This window comes from Vanessa tameamea, chromosome 8 (assembly GCF_037043105.1).
Source record: "Vanessa tameamea isolate UH-Manoa-2023 chromosome 8, ilVanTame1 primary haplotype, whole genome shotgun sequence".
In the NCBI taxonomy this organism is placed as follows: domain Eukaryota; kingdom Metazoa; phylum Arthropoda; class Insecta; order Lepidoptera; family Nymphalidae; genus Vanessa; species Vanessa tameamea.
Window position 1 is genome coordinate 11,501,081 of NC_087316.1, and position 17,534 is coordinate 11,518,614.

Consider the following 17,534-nt stretch of genomic DNA (forward strand, 5'->3'; position numbering starts at 1 on the left):
GCATTCACTTACGGTTACACTTAACCATCCGGTACGTTTATTTTTATTATAAGTCACGGAGGAGCAGCGTAACCATTAACGAATAGTGCATCATTGTATTTATTTACTTTATGATCGAGTGAACTTGAATAGAATAGTAATAATCTTTTGTGTATATCGTGATAGTTGCCAGGTTTTTATTTATAGATTTTATATATAACTCAAAAACGTCACGTATGTTTGGAACATGTTTTAAGCTAATTGTAGTTTTTTTTACGTACGTAATTTTTTCTCTGATAAAATCGTGATGAAGTCATCACATTGTTGTGATATAGATTAAAATGTTTTCAATGTCAAGTTTTAGATATATATTCTTATATTCCTGGTGGAAGAAAGTGATAACACGTGCTACAGTTCACTCGAAGGATCTAATAGTCGTTTACTTGTTATGATAAAGAAACGTTTACTTATAAGTTTTGATTCAATTATCAAGGACGTAACTGTAACATTGTTTGCTCTTTAAATACCTACTTATGTAACGTCGTGTCCGCAAATTTAACTAAGAGAAGACATCACTTTTGCTTGGAGAAAGTATGTACATAATGTTTCTTGTAATTTATAGTATTTTTATGTTCTGTTACGTACTGTTACATACTTATCGGTAGAAATATCAGTTTTTTTTACTTCAGTGCCTGTTAAATTTTGTTCAAAGTTACTTTGCTTATTCTTATTAAAAAATATTTCCAGTGAATCACGTTTTGACGGATTTTGTTTTTATTTGATATGTCGCCATGGATTAACGAATTAACGACGTTAAGAGCTCTCGACACGGCATGTTTTGATTAGAACTCACGGATTTGATTGTTCGACCACCCGACGATTTATGAATAAAAGGTACAAGAGCAGTCAGATCATGTCTTTTTACTTACAGCAAGTGTCAAGTATTCAAACCCGCCTCTAAAATGTATTCTAGATGTTTCGGGTCAATGAAAAATTTATTAATTTTTCTTCGCATGATATCAATATATAAATTAAAAAAAAATAAAAAACTTATTGTAATTGTTATGTTATCTGTACTAAATTGTCATTACGCGTGCACATAGTTTATCGTATTTAGTGGTTTTATTTAAAATAATTATAAATTATTAAAATCATATATATATATACCTTCAATGTTTTATGTCTTCGAATATGAACCAGTTTATTTTCTTGTTTCTATTAAAATAGTTTAAATAGACTGCTCGGCCGTTTTCCACATCATACTGCCTTTTAATCGGTGTATCTAAATAATTTTATTCTATAGCAGAATACATTTAATGTGTTGCAAATTAAAATGTAAATTTTATAGTTAAACCATTGGTACCAAATCATGACAAAATAACGGAATATATAAATAATAAATGAAGTGTAGAGATAAATAATAAATATGTTTTGTCATAATAAATATATTTTAATAAAAAAAATTACTTTTTTTATGGATAAACGGACCATGAAAACTGCGGGCAACACATCCACTAGCTACCCGTCATGAGTTTTACCGGTATTTTTTTATTATTATAAAAAATGTCCTGGAACCCGATCGTAGCACCTATCAGATCGAATCTAAAGCATACACCAATACATAAACACAATTTTTTTTAATCAATATCGGTACAGTCGTTTACGAATTTTTTTTTAATGATAAGCATGACTCCCGTATATAAAAAATATATTATTTATTTATAAGTTCTTATTGACCACTACAAGGTTTTTCAGATACAATGAATCATTGCGATTTAAGGACGAACACCACATGTTCTCAACGCTCTTTTGTGACCATGATAAATGATAATTCTAGGAAAATGCGTTGTATTCAATAACGCGTTTAATTCATAAACAGCGAACGATTTATATAAAAAAATATATATTAAGTACTATACTGTTATCTGAAGGTTTTGAGGTTTATAATTCACGAGAAAACTTTTATTCGTCATCATTTCAAAGAATTTGCGACCGTTTATTGTCAATAATCATTAAATTGCTTGCAAGTTTTAATAATTGAGAATATATAATAAAAGAGAATAGAGTTAATGTGTTCTATTTTTTAAATATGACTCGTTTGCGTAATAAATGACGTCTATAATTATTATTTTCTAAATTTAACTTACGATAGTCAACATACAGGATATACTTGGAAGTCAACATTATTGATATATTATAAAAGTGTTGTTGTAATAAATATTTAATATTTTAAAGGTTAGTGCATAAGACGCGGAATAATTTTTAACTTGACTTAATAATGACAATGGCTTTAATTTTAAATATAAAATAATTCCTACTCTTAATTTATGTATTAAGTAGGTTGATTCGAAACGCAGTTTTTTTTAACGTGGTATAGTACCCACTCGTAATATTTTACTGTTGCGGTGTTCCGTTTTGAGTTGTTAGCCAGTGTAACAGGCATAAGGGACATAATATCCTAGTTCCCAAGGTTGGTGCGCAGTGGTAACGTGAGGTATGATTAGTATTTCTTAGAGTACCAACGTCTATGGGCAGCGGTGACCACGTGCCATCAGGGGAACCAATTGCCAATCTGCCTATCAAACCATTATAAATCGTAATTTTAATATTTACAAATTAAATTGTAAAACTATCACTAGTTCGAAATTTAGATTCTACTAAGAAAAACCAACTCAGTAGTCACTGTTTTTGAATGCTTTTATTTAACTTCGTACTTTAGTATGTATAAGTAATTTCAACTCGCAATTTTCAAATCTCTTTATTTATTTTAAATATTTTGTTTTGTATTGAAATAATATTGAATATTGTTTTGTACTGACGTAAAACAAAACAACACGATGACGGGTCGAATTATCCTGTCATTTAATATTTGCGTTACGGTTGCGCTAGCAAGTTGATATGCAAAGGTGCTCTAATTCAACCTGTCGTCTGCGCACTGCGACATGGTGTTAATTACATGCGCATATAACTCACCTGGCATCCGTTTGTATCATTATCACAAAGTGTCTCGACCTTGTCATTATGCACGCGTGGTCAACTTGCAAAACTATTAAAATATAAATCCCACGTATGGTTCCCGAGGAAATTTCATATGCAAACTTGGAGATCGGAGATTTTTTCACGTTTCCACTTGCTTTTATGCTCAATCCTTAAGGATCTTGGGACTCTAGATTCAGAAACACAAGGATCGTAATGCGATGATGAAGGAAAACATTTACAATAAAGCCCTTTTAAATCGTCTTTTTTTTTAACTCAACGACACCATAAGTTCGATACATTAAATGACTGTACTTCACATAAAAAATATCACGATAAAATTAAAATAAATTTGTTTTCCGTCATATTGTGTAACGGTAGTTATTTCGAATTGGCTCATAAAGATAATAAAAATAATGTTATGTTTAACTGTTTCAAACTTTCTTTTTACCAAGAATATCACTTATCACTTTACTGACTTGGTTGGAGGGCTTCATGCAAGGTTGTCTGTGTAGGTACTATTCATCATACATTCTACCGCCAAACAGCAATACTTTGTATTGTTTTTTGGTTTGAAGAATAAGTGAGCCGGTGTAGTTACAGGCCCATGGGACACATCTTAGTTCCCAAGGTCACCAACCTTGGTGATGTACTATTTACAGCGCCAATGTCTATGGGCAATGGTTTCTACTTATCTTCAGGTAGCTTACAGGCCAAAAGCCAAAAAAAATTACTATATCGCCTTGACACATTCTGCTATAATAATATAGCAGGAAAGAGTATATAATTCACACGTTTAAAGGGAAACCTGTTTTCATTGGGCCGTGTTATTTTCAAACTCGTGTATAAACGCTGACGGCTGACCTTAGTGAGGTCGGGTGACATAATGCGCGAGCGTCGCAGATGGTTTTGCGTTTTTTATCCTTGTATATTTTTAATTGTTTGTATGTCCATATGACATGATCAGTCTAATTGTTCTAATTATTGTAATCATTCAATTAATTTATGGTAATATCGGTCAATGCCTTTTATAATACTTTATAGTAATAAGGCAGTCGGGTACCTGATGGTAAGTATTAATCACTAACTATAGTTGGAATTATAATACTAACGATACGTCTCATAGCAAAGGCACCACCGTCGACCAACCATAACAGCTAGAGTTAAGAATGCCCCTTGTCCCTGTACTCACACTGGGTCACTCGCCTTTTTAACAGAGAATTACTTCGTATTGCTGTTTGGCCGAGGAATAAGTATTGATCGGATAATAAAGTATTTATTTATTTATTATTTTTAGTAAAATGGTATGTGGTGGTAGTTTGACTTTGTTTTACCAAATCTCAGGCAGACATACTTGTTAATGAAAAATTATATTATTATAATCGAAAATTTAATTTAAATTTAATTTTGAATGTCAATTACATCGTATATATTAAAAGCGTAAGCCGAGTTTTGTCCCAGTGGTGATGGGACGATAGCAGCACATGAAAAAGGTTCATTTTGAAGAGCTCCAGCCTTAGATGTGCAGAAAAATAAAGAGGATTCTTGATGGCAATTTATTAAATTGTTATGATTTAATAAATAAATTATTTTAGAAAGCGGTAAAAAGTTACTGGTCACTTAGAGAGCGGCGCTATGGCTGTATAAAAAAAAACAAATGTAAATCGTGCAAACAGACGTCGTCAGCTTACAATGAAATTAAATAAAAAAAAAATCTGCCATAGGTTTCGAAATTTGTAAAAATATGTTGAATAAACGACCCACTAGTTTGATGTTAATATTACTATTAAATTAAATATTCGATCCGAAAATATTTCTCTCTAAAATTTCCACTACAACTAAATGTTTAATATGCTTTAAGTTATCAGATAGATTTGAATCGTACTTAGGATATACTTAACATACAATAATATATGCTAAACATATGTTTGCCTTATGCGAAGATGTGAGCTTCATTAATATTCCGGTTAATGTGGCAAATTAATTAAGTATTCCTAGATCATAGCGAGTCGTGTGGTCTAGTCCTTTGGGATTATCTTGGAGTTATTTCAATAGGTCTCAGGACCTATGTCTTCATGCCGCTTAGGATATTGTGTGGCACCTATTGTTTGAATCATGTGTTGACTTACAATATTGTAACAGGGAAGCTATGCTGTTTGATTACATACGTGTGTGTGTGTTTCATATGTGTTTGAGATATGTGTTTGTGATTTTATTCGGACGATCATTTTTTTATTATAATTGTTTGTAGGGCTTCGTGCAAACCCGTCTCTGTATGTCAGCACTCGTCACACATTCTACCCCTAAACAGCATAACTTCTTAGTTCTGAGGGTTGGTTGGTTGGACATATTAGCGATGTAAGGAATTGTTAATATTTCTTACTGAGCAAATGTTCATGGGCAGAAGGGACCGCTTACTATAATATGGTCCGTCTGCCAGTCCGCCGAATTGATGTAAAAAAACATTTTTTTTTTTTTTGTGTTAGATGATTGCTATAGGAAACATCATCATCATAATAAAATCTGTAGTTTTATAAGATAATCTATGGTTATATTATAAATTGCGAAAGTTAATCTGTCTATGTTTTACCTCATAACGAAAAAACCAAAGAATAGATCGTTACGTAATTTGACATTGAAGTAGCCTGTGTATTAATCAGTACATAGGGATATAAATGACGAAGTTTTTGAAAAACAAATGACATTCATGGATGAATAATAAACATTATACCGAGGTCAATGTTTGATTTTTAAGGAAGAAAATCCACTGATCTGAAGCATTTATTTCTGAACCGGAGGTAGATTTTTTAACAATCAATAGGTAAGTATGAAGGTTCTATATTGAAAACAGATTATAATTTAGAAATAGGTTTTTTTCTTGTAGACTTCTTTTACCAATTATTTTAATCTCTTATATGCCAGTTATTTATATGGCGTAATAAATTCTTGAATTTGCGAAAGCTAAATAATTTTTAAATGTTCATTTATTGTTTGCGATATGTTGAGTTTGTTGAAATACTACCATAAGTTTAAACTAAACTTCCAAGACCATAAACAATATGAGAATAAACAATTATACATAATCAGAAAAGGCCTGCTGACTCATTCCACTACGGAAGGTCAGCTGAGACGAAAGCCTACCAAATACGGTTAGCTGATATGTTGCCCGGTAACTCGATATACATATAGAACTATTAATATCTACGTGAATTATATACATTCATATATCATTTTTAGTTTCTTAAATTATATTTTATTTAGTTAACATCTTGGAGAAGAATATTGAAGAGGTATCTGTAAGTAACTAATGGGCAACAGAGAGAAAATAATTAAATAAATTAATGCTAAATCTGTTAACAATATATCTATCTATCCATAAATCTTTGATTGTTGTAAATAATCAATTTTGTTATTTAATTATAGTGTTATTTATGTAAAAAATAGAATAATATGCAATTTAAATGTATTAAACCTATTTTAAATGGGTGATTTTTTATTAGGCAAGTACAAGTGATTCCTAAAATACTTAGTTTTATATAAATATTGATTACGATGATATTATTTTCAATGAATTATTCTTATTTTAAAGTATTAAAAAACGAGTTTTAAAGTGGACAAATTCTAAAATCTGATGACTTTTTTAAAGTTATATGTACTAAGACCATTTCACTTTAAAGCTTGCTTTATAAAAAAATTATATGAGGCTACTATCCCAAGGAATATGTACGTACTTATATCATTTGCGGTCTCTAGAGCTGTCGTTTATATTTTATCGGCTTCTTTTATTACAGCTCCACGTGGACTCGATTTATTTTAACATAATTATTATATTTATACGTTCCACTATATTTATTCTACTAGGAAAGCACCACGAATATATACAAATTAAAAAAAAAAATGTGTTAAATATTTGCCTTCAAAAACGTTGATGCCAAATAAAAACAAACATATAAATAAAATCTTTTCCATAAATTTTAAATTGACCAATAAATTCCACTAAATACAGACTCACTTCAGCTTCCAACCAATGGAATAAAAAACGTTTCTTATATTCTGCAATAAAATGTTAAAAATAAACCGCGACGATAATAAAAATTTTATCCAGTTTTAACTGGCAACATAAAGGTTCTAGACAGTGTAGATAATATATTGGCCGAATAATTAACATACACAAGAATTGAATACGAGTGTGTTCTAAAATTAGCCTTTTATTTTAGGCTCTTTGTTTTATTCTAGCGCTAATATAAATTTAACAGATTTTATCTCGCATAAAAACTGAAACCTTTATAACGATACCGCCAATCAACACGAAGAGAACCCAATATCTCAACCAAAGTGCTCATAAAGCTGGATACATTTAAATTGTTTTGGTTTCATTTCGCATAATTTAGTGTATCGTTAATCGTCTTGATAGCCGTTCGTTTGTTACAAAGAACTGAGGATATTTATTGACAAACACGTAACAAATAGGCTATTTGACTGGTTTTTAAAATGCATTTTATATTATTAGATAGAGGTTAAGGAACCCAGTAAAATTTGTTTTTTTTTTTAATTCTAGTACATATTTGCTGAAAAATATCAAAATAAAAATTCCATATTTAAATAGCGCGCGAAAACGCTACTTTGACAATATGGCGCTGCAATGGGGTCGGTGACGTCATTTGCCTGTATTATAATCTGTGGCACATATAATCCACATTCCACATACAGTAGGCAAACGAGGTTAATAAGCAAGTGACGTCATCATAAGCCCGACCAATCAGGAGCGTTTTGTGTCACGTGACAAACGTTTAAAAAATGCATTTTTATTTATGGATTTTTTAATAAAATAATTATTATTTTCAACTTTCGTTGATAAATAACCATTTTTAAACTCATAATATATACTGATTACAATAATTGACACTTTATTTTTCGCATTGTGAATAACATAACATAACATAATCAGCCTGTAAATTTTCCCACTGCTGGGCTAAGGCCTCCTCTCCCGTTGAGGAGAAGGTATGGAGCATATTCCACCACGCTGCTCCAATGCGGGTTGGTGGAATACACATGTGGCAGAATTTCGTTGAAATTAGACACACGCAGGTTTCCTCACGATGTTTTCCTTCACCGCCGAGCACGAGATGAATTATAAACACAAATTAAGCACATGAAAATTCAGTGGTGCCTGCCTGGGTTTAAACCCGAAATCATCGGTTAAGATGCACGCGTTCTAACCACTGGGCCATTTCGGCTCATGTAAATAGCCTATTATAAAATTATCAACTTATTGAATTTTCTTGATATTTTGGTTTTTAGGTCTTGTATTCATGTTATTTTATAGTATAATATACTGTATGTTTTTATTGTTTAGGTATGTTAGATCGAGTGAGCTGGTGTAATTTTTGGTACGAGTGGCTTATCACAGTTGTGCTGTCAATGAAAACTGTCGTTAGTTCTAATTAATAAAAATTATTGATATATATATACTCGATGGAAAAAAATATCTTTATTAATGTGTGAATAAAGAAAATAAAAATTAAACTTTATAGTGTAGTCGTTAAATTTATATTTCACTCAATGTGGACCCATTGTATGTGATAAAATGAGCATGAGCCACATTTTGGATTTATTTATCGAAAATTGATATGTTTCTAATTTTTAAATGGCAAATTTCAAGTTGTGAACGTTTTATCCGTTTATTTTAACATCTAATACGTTTTAATTAAATATGTTGCTATACTAATTAAGCCTAGACTATTTCATTAAATATATATTGCTAGGTATTCAGGCGCCCGGTTTTTACCGAATCCGTAGCATCTGGAGCGACGCACGTGTTTCATTAAAAGTCTTTGACCAAGTGAGGATTGCTTAGGTTAGCGGAAAAAAAATAATTATTTTAATTAGAGATTAGCCTAGAATTAAATTAGGAGCAACTGATTTTTTTCTTAACCAAAAACGGCTAACTATAGCTAAGCTAAGCTTTCTATCCTATCTTTTCATAAAGTTGCTTAAGAGACTTTAACCTAGGTTTGCGTATCAACTTGTGCTCTATTACGCTGTACTATGAGATTGAATGCCGTTTTCAAAATTCAAGCATGAACCATTTACATTATAAACACATAATTAATGAATATCAAAAATTATATAGTTCTATTTTTTTTAAATATTCATATATAAAAACTAGTTGTCGCCCGCGGCTACACTCGCGTCACGTGCTACATATAAAACAGTAGCCTATGCATTGCTTCAAATTTCATCGAATCCGGTTCAGTGGTTTGGCCGAGAAACCGTAACAGACAGACAGAATTACTTTCGCATATATAATATAAATACAGATGGTTTAATGAATGGACTCATAATTTTGTTATTAAGTATAGTTTTATATATGTGTGTATCTGAATAGATAGACTTGCTTGTTATAAAAAGGTCAATAACACTGACTCATTCAGTACAATAATTTTTGTGTATTGAATCCTTGCCAATTAGTTTTTCATTAGCAACATTGGTGCTACGAATGGGATAGGATACGATGTTTTTGTTTCAATCGCCTCTTTTATATTTTGTATCAATAATTTCATTGTTGATTTACTTCTTAGATACAAATTAAATATTAATTTATATCTAATTTTATAAAAACAACACATTGTTGATTGCATGTAAAGCAAATATATTGAATCCAAAAATGTTATTCACTAGTTGTCGCCCGCGGCTTGTGTCCGTTTTAGGAGCTAGTCTTCAGGTGTTATGCATAAAAAAGTAGCCTATGTCCTTCCCTGGAGTTCAAGGCTTCGTTTCGTTTGCTTCATACCAAATTTCATTAAACTCGCTTCAGCTGTTTCGCCGTGAGAGAGCAACAGACAGACATACAGTAAATTCATTAATTATAATATTAGTATAGATTAGTATAGAGTTAGGCTTTAAAAAAAGATTGTATTAAATGCGTATTTAAACAAAAAATTTACATTATATATTTTGAAATATTATTATTGACAAAAATATAATTTACTAAGTTTACGTAATAAGAACATAATTATAATTGAAATACGGATTAAAATATAATATATTCTTGGAATAGTGACATTACACGCGTATAATATATAAAACTTTGACTATAGCACACAAATCATACATTTACCCTTCCCGTCCTTCCCTGGGACGACTCAAACTCTTTACCAAATTCCATCTAAATTGGTTCAGCGGTCTAAGAGTGAAGAAGTAACAGAAGGAGTTACTTTCGCATTTTTAATATTAGTATAGATCAGTAGATAAAATTTCTTGTAATGGTTAATGTTACCTGTTCTCCTACTGCTGGTAATATGATAATTTGGTTGCCTTAAACTATAAACGATAGTCTATTAACGAACTTTTCTTACACCATTCGACATTTTATTATTGCTTATCAAACAATTGAACCAAAAACTATAACGTGTACTTTACCTATAGTGATTAAAGTACTGCAAGATTCTATTCCGTAGATGGTTTTTACTTTGTAGGAAATGGCGTCTGAGAAAATAATCATTGAATAACAACGGAAATTTCTAAATAGAACAATGACAGCTTTCATTCTCATGAAAGTAATTAATCTTTTCGTGCAGTTTTAGAAAGTGTCGTTTCTTGATAGAAACTCTTTTATTTCCTGAAACTAATATACTTTTTTACGTGTATTATATATATATATGTATATACTGCTTTCAAGTATAACTCCTCTAATAATTTCCGTGTGATGGTGATACAATTTTCAAATAGATTTTGAACTTATTATAAAAAAAATGGAGTTACTATAAAAAATAGTATTTTATAAAAGCTATTATTCGGTTGACATTTCTGTTCCTCCATAATGTTTTCGCCACCTTGTGTGTTGTTAGTACTGTGCCAAATATGTCATGTCATGGTAAATGGGCCATCTGATGGTAAGTGGTCACTACTGTTCAATCACATTGTTACTTTGAGAAATATCAACCATTCCTAATATTACCAATACATCTCCAAACTTGGGAACTAAAATGTTATGTCTCTTGTGCCTGTAGATACACGGTAAGAGATCCCACTTACCCTTAAAATCGTAACACAACAACTTAAGTATTGCTGTCGGTTAATAGAAAATACGGTAAATAGTTGGTTACCTACCCAGGCGGGCTTGCTCAAAGTCCTACCACGAAGTCCACCGTCACCTTTATGCAAATTGTATGATTGTCATTCATCCGATTAGCGGCATTAACACATATACGATTATTTGTGTGTCCCGTGCTCTGGCCAAGCTATATGATATACTTTTTTTGTGTTCGAATATTATATGCCAATATGAAACATCCAAAAATGGCAGATTACGTTTTTGCTACTAGTAAGTCTGTTTATGGTACTATTTTGCATCGATTTCTGACATAAGAACAACTGAAATGTCTGCGAAAAGTGAATTCGATAATGCAAAAGAGGACTCTCAATTACTTTCTTAAATGGCTTGTCTATTGCAAACCCGCTGCAAACTCGGATGAATAAATAAATAAGTTGTCCGATACTGGTTTCGTATTTTTCAATTACTTTCTATAACTCGAATAATTCTAGAACATGTTACGTAGCGGGATGAAAATTGGTTTCAATTGCAAAAAAAAATATATAAATCATGGCGGGTAAATTCATGATGGTAAATCTTTTTTTATAGCCTCATAAAGACAGCCCCTGAAAATAAGTTTAGATAATAGACAATTAATTTACAAAAAAAAAAAAGTTTAATTTAGAATGATATATAAAATAATAATAAAGTCGCGCTGCAATGTCGAAATACTGTTCAATAACCGCGCGAAGCCCTCGCGCCGCCCGCCGTCAGATCGGGTTCCCACCAACGACTTAATATCAAAAAAGCTGCAAACTGAACAATAACTTTTTGTTAAATTCGAACGCACACGAAGTCACAGGCACAGCTAGAGTTTAAATATTTCCTTGATGGTAACTATTAGAGCTTTGCGCAAGATCGCTGAGTAGAGGAACCGCTCATCACGTAGTCTACCGTCAAACAGTAATGCATAATATTGTTGTGTTCCGGTTTGAAAGAATCTTAATTCCCTACATTGATGGCGTATTGAAAATTTGAGGTATTGTTTAAATTTCTTTCAGAGCCAATGTCTATGGGCTGCGAACTTACAATGAGGTGGCACATTTACTAGTCTATTTACCTGCTTCAATATTAAGAATATTATGTTCACTCAATTTTAGTCAAACTTTTAGACTCCTAAGCAAAAAAGATTGTATTTTTTTTTTCTTCCATCTCCATTAATGGCAGGAATTTTACAATACAGGAATAAAGCATTTAGAGTCACAATTTAATAATTTAAACGCAACCTTTTTAGTACCCTTGAATTCGATCATTTTTATGTTTTAACCGCCTTTATAAGGTCCTTAGTTAACTGCTTACGGACGTAACTATCGAACCATTTTCCGACATGAATACCTTCAACCTTCACCTTATATCAGGTAATGACTGCAATGCATTCATTGCAGTATAATCATTCAGATATGAAAAACCAGAAATTAGCAATGTCCGCACATTTTTTGGATTAATATTATTTTAGTCGTCCTTAGTCTATTTTCCATCGTCCTCGTGTTTGTAATGTAAACATTGGGAATCATAATGTTTGGTAAAATACTGATATCGGACGTAATTGTTTCTTTGACACAAATATATTTTAATTAATCATTAGTTATCACATGACACGGTCAGTTCGTCGTCTTATGTAAATATTATAAAGCTGGTGCTAGTTTTTTGTTTTGTTTAATCTTTGGAACAACCAGTTGCATTTGTAAAATTACAATCGCATTTGATAACCCAATTTTTAGAAGCGTATAGGTTACTAGCGCAAAGAGTCGCACGGGTGCAATTTATTGATATTATTAGTGATAAAAAGATTTAGAACATTAGTTCCGGAAATTATCCCTAACATACAAACGAACAAATTTTATCTGTATGATATTAGTATATTGTTTTTGAAACGCCGAAAATAATGTTTCGTTTTAAAATAATAGTATATTTTTAGTGAAAAATGATCATTTATTTTCTTACTAAAATCCAGTCGTTCAGCACCTAGCTCGAAACCCAGGAAACGTCGGCTGATGACTTTTCTTCTTAAAATACAGATTTATTTCGTTCACTGAAACCGGCGAGCGGCCTCATTAAGACCCGCTCTCACGCCAAATACTCTCCTACATCGCCCTTTATTTCTGTCACTGTATTCTTATTTTTGTAGCTTTGTAAAAAGTCCACTTTATCATATTTTCAACACGATCTTATCCGCTCTTCCCTAGTCTGACACACAATTTTTTTACTACTTTGCGTGTTTTAAAATATAATAGGAAGTGCTTAAATATCGTAAAATGAACGTCAAGAAAGTGAATATATTTGATTTTACGAGTTCAAAAAAATGTTAGTATCTTATATATTAATAGCGTAAGCCGATTTTTGTCCCAGTGATTATTGGACGACAGCTGCAAATAAAAAATTGGTTATGGTCTCATTTTGAAGAGTTCCCACCGTAGATGTCCAGAAAATTAAAGAGGATTCTTGATTGCAATTGACTAAATTGTTACGATTTAACAAAGATATAATTTTAGAGAGCTGCACTACGGCTGTATAAGAATAAATATGAAAAAAGTAAACAAAATTAATGTAAATTGATATACACAAACTCCAATTCTAACTGACATTAAAGATTTCATTTAAATAAATTTTCATAATTTTGGCGCCGAATTCGAATGAGTAACTTGCAGTTTACAATGAAATGATTAAAAATAGAAACCACCTTCTTCCACCGGTACAATATAACTTTTAACAATATATATGAATTAGTGTCGCACTTTTTCGTCTTTTAGGTTGAAGAAAGAAATTGGAAATATTTAGTTACTCTGTAATTTTGCAATTGTATAATAGCGCCATCTATTGGTTCACGGACTTAACATCTTGTTTTATTCGTGACCTTATTCTTCGATAGCATTATTATTGCTCCTTGAAGTTCAACATCTTTACGCACGATGGCGCTTATCGCAATTAAAAAATAAACTACGCAAATAAACAAATTATTTTTACGGAGTATCAATTGTTATTTAGTATTTCCTTAATTATAACTTTATTAAGAATAGTATGGACGGCATTTGTTTTCCGTTTACGTATAAGCATTATTGATCCATATCACTGACCTAGCGCATTTTGTCCCAGTGTGACGTCACAAGTTCATTAACCCTGTTCACCGCAACCCTCGAAAAGACTATACTACTAAAATTATTTTGAATAGAGTTTGTTCATGCAAGCACTAGATTATACATATAAAAAAAACCCGATACAAATATTAGAAATTCTAAATAATTAAATTATTATTATTATTATTTACGTGGATTTTTACTATTTGTCACTCCGCGAGTTACGATTCGTAGAATTCCAATAGTGCGGTAAAAACTAAATCCAGTCAGAATTTCCAATCGATTCTTGTTATCCCGACATTGAAATACAAAACATATGGCGGGAGAACGCATTCCAGTGCGAATATTCTGGACTATTCATTCAGTACCGCTTTAATCCTTGAACAGAAAATAGTGTTCGAATTTTAAAGTTTGGTGATCGTGCGCTATTTGTTATAATTTTTTTTTTTTCAAAATGGCAGGTGAGTTATTTTATATTCAGCCATCTATTAAATTAATATAACTTTTTTATTTTATCTATATATTATAGTTATACAATATACAATTGTTTTTTTTTTTGCTAAAAAATGGCACCATTAATAAAGTCCAAATGGATTCAAAATAATGTCGATAGTGGTGTGGCAGAATGAGGTGCTACTTATTGCCGACTCTCAAATAATCAATGAAATAAACATTTTTTTAGTGTGGTATTAATAGAATATTTAATAGTAATCTATTTATCTAACACCATTACTTACTTCAAGATGCTGTTAACTCTCTTGTTAGTAAACAGGCGCGGCATACATTCCAATGCAACTCTATAAAGGAAATTACAAGAAAATATATGGCGTTATAAGACAAAAACTCCTGTTTTAGTTTGTATAACGATGTTTATATCAATGAACATATATTTTAATAAAAAAACGATTTGCGACATTTTATTGATTTTTTCAAAACTTTTAGTTTACAATAACAGTTTCACATTTCATTAACAAATGACCTTTAGACACGGACATGGCAAGAATATATACATATATACCAATTGATGGAAAAAAAATCATGTAGAGACAGGTCCCTGTTCCATTTTTTTTTCTTTTTTATCTTACGGCAAGGCAGTATGGAGAAATGGATAACTTGGTGAGTGATAACCACTGCCCATAGACATTGGTTTAGTAAGAAATTGTAACCATTCCTTATATAGCCACAACCCCATGGTTGTATCCAAGAAGTTATGTCCCTTATGCTTATAGTTACACTGACTAACTCACCCTTCAAACCGAAACATTAGTAGGTTGAGCTGTTTGGGGGTAGAATATATAATAAATGGTTGGTACCTTCCCACGCGGGCATTCACTAAGCCCTACCAAACACCAACTACTAAGTTATAATGGCAATAGTAAATATTTAAAACCTTAAAGTAATAAACATCTTGTAATTATTATGATATGCTCGTCTTATATGTGCTATGGCATGCAGAGCACAGCCCATAAGCTTGCTATAGCAGTTCAGTAGACAGAATGCGTGAAAGCGAAGATGTGAAAATTTCTAAGGTCAATTATGTGACGTACATCTTGAAGAAGCTTAGAGTACCTCATAATTTTTTTTGTTCAAATCTATCAAATATAGTTCTAGGCCGTTTATAAAGACAATTATTATTACTTTTAGGATCATGATACAAGATCTTCTATTACGAACAGTTTGTAATTAATGCTAAAATGCTTAAACGGCCTGTGTGTTCTTTCTTTTATGATAAGAACCTTGAAACTTGATTCACACAAAAAATTAAAAAACGATACTACCGCGTCTATTTTTAAAAACGTTAGAAGGTATATTGTTTTTTGTAATAAATACATTTGTCAAGAGACTTTAACGCATTATATATAAATAATAATTAAAATACATTTTGTTTGTACAGTACTTAAACGAAACTTTATTATCTTGGTGTGCGAGACACTTGACGCTCGTACTACTTAGCTTTAGCTTACCTACTTTGGTAGTGTGCGTGTACTTAGTCGCCAACTGTTGGCCACTAATTTTTCTCGACGCGTTCTCGGCTATCTAGTCAGAGTGACAGTCTATCTAGACATAAATAATCAAAGATACATTAATATATAAATAAAGTAAATATATGTGATTCTCATGAAAAATATACACATAATTGTAATTGTACTTAATAATGTAGCGAGTTTTTTGCCGGTTCGTCTATACATTGGTTCGTTATTAATTTAGTAGACTCTAAATTTACCACCATTTGTAAATTGTATCTAGTGGACGATGTATATTTATCGAAGTAATTACGATAGTATTTAAAAAAAGATAATTTAAATAAAATATCTATTTAATTTATTTCTTGTTAAAGTTTTCAAACAGACGGTTTATTCAGATAGTTCAAATTTAGAGTACTCGTTGTAAAAAGTACGTGAAGCCGAGAATGTTTGGTTTAAAAATATATTGTTATGTGATAAATTTAATATTTCTTCATAACTCATAATTTTTAACTCAGTTTTTATTCACGGCATGCTGTTCGAATTTTCGGTCTTGAGTATTGATAGTACGGCCATATTGGATGCCACGGTGTCGAAAACCAAAGAGTAATTGGGCATTAGTCTATTTTCTTTATTAAAATTAGTTAAATTTTTGAGTAATGTTGTATCTTGGAATACAGCGTGTACACGTAATATTATATTAATTAATTATTCAACCTTATAAGAGAATTACCGATTGTGTTAGTATATCTAATAAATCATAAATAAATAGCTTTTAAGTTGTTAATTTTTTTTATTACAAATTTCGATTAAGATATAACATAAAATAAAACCACAAAGCTAAATATATTTAAATAAATTAATGATAAACTTTAACTAATATGGTCAGTTGTAAGACGAGGATTTCAATATGGCAACATTAACTTTTTTTTTTTTAAATAGAAATTAAAGCTTATAAGTATATATTTTCTTTCCACCATCTAAGTTTAACTAATTTGCTGATTATATTTTATCCTTATCTATTACCAGCGTATATAACGTAATGGTATTTTTAATTAATTAAACTAAATTTAGTTTATCACGATTCAATGTAATGATGAGGCTCTTTCTCATACACGCCTCAAAGTCAAGCTTCCTTACATGGTCATCACCCACTGATATGATAAACGTAGTTTTATAAAATTCATAAATTAATTCTCAAATCATAATTATATAACACCGGTTACTATGCCTTAATCCTTTGATTTACAAGAACTCGCGGTTTCTCTGAAATAAAGTATTTAAAATGTTTAAAATGTGCCGGTTAATCTATGTCATCTCTCAGCTCAGCTCACCTCGGATATACCGAAGTTTGTTTATGGTTTGTTGGGCATGGGAGCGGCAATGACCATGATTCTTTACGGTTTGTTCTTCGTCATCGTCATTAAAACGCTTTTGTTTCTGTCG

At 31.2% G+C, this 17,534-nt stretch overlaps 1 protein-coding gene across 2 annotated transcripts in view; it reads left to right on the forward strand.

Annotated features, from left to right (window-relative positions):
- LOC113404791 (paxillin) overlaps positions 1–17,534 on the forward strand; it is a 66,763-nt gene that overhangs the window by 12,978 nt on the left and 36,251 nt on the right. The gene's annotated exons all lie outside the window — the stretch shown is intronic.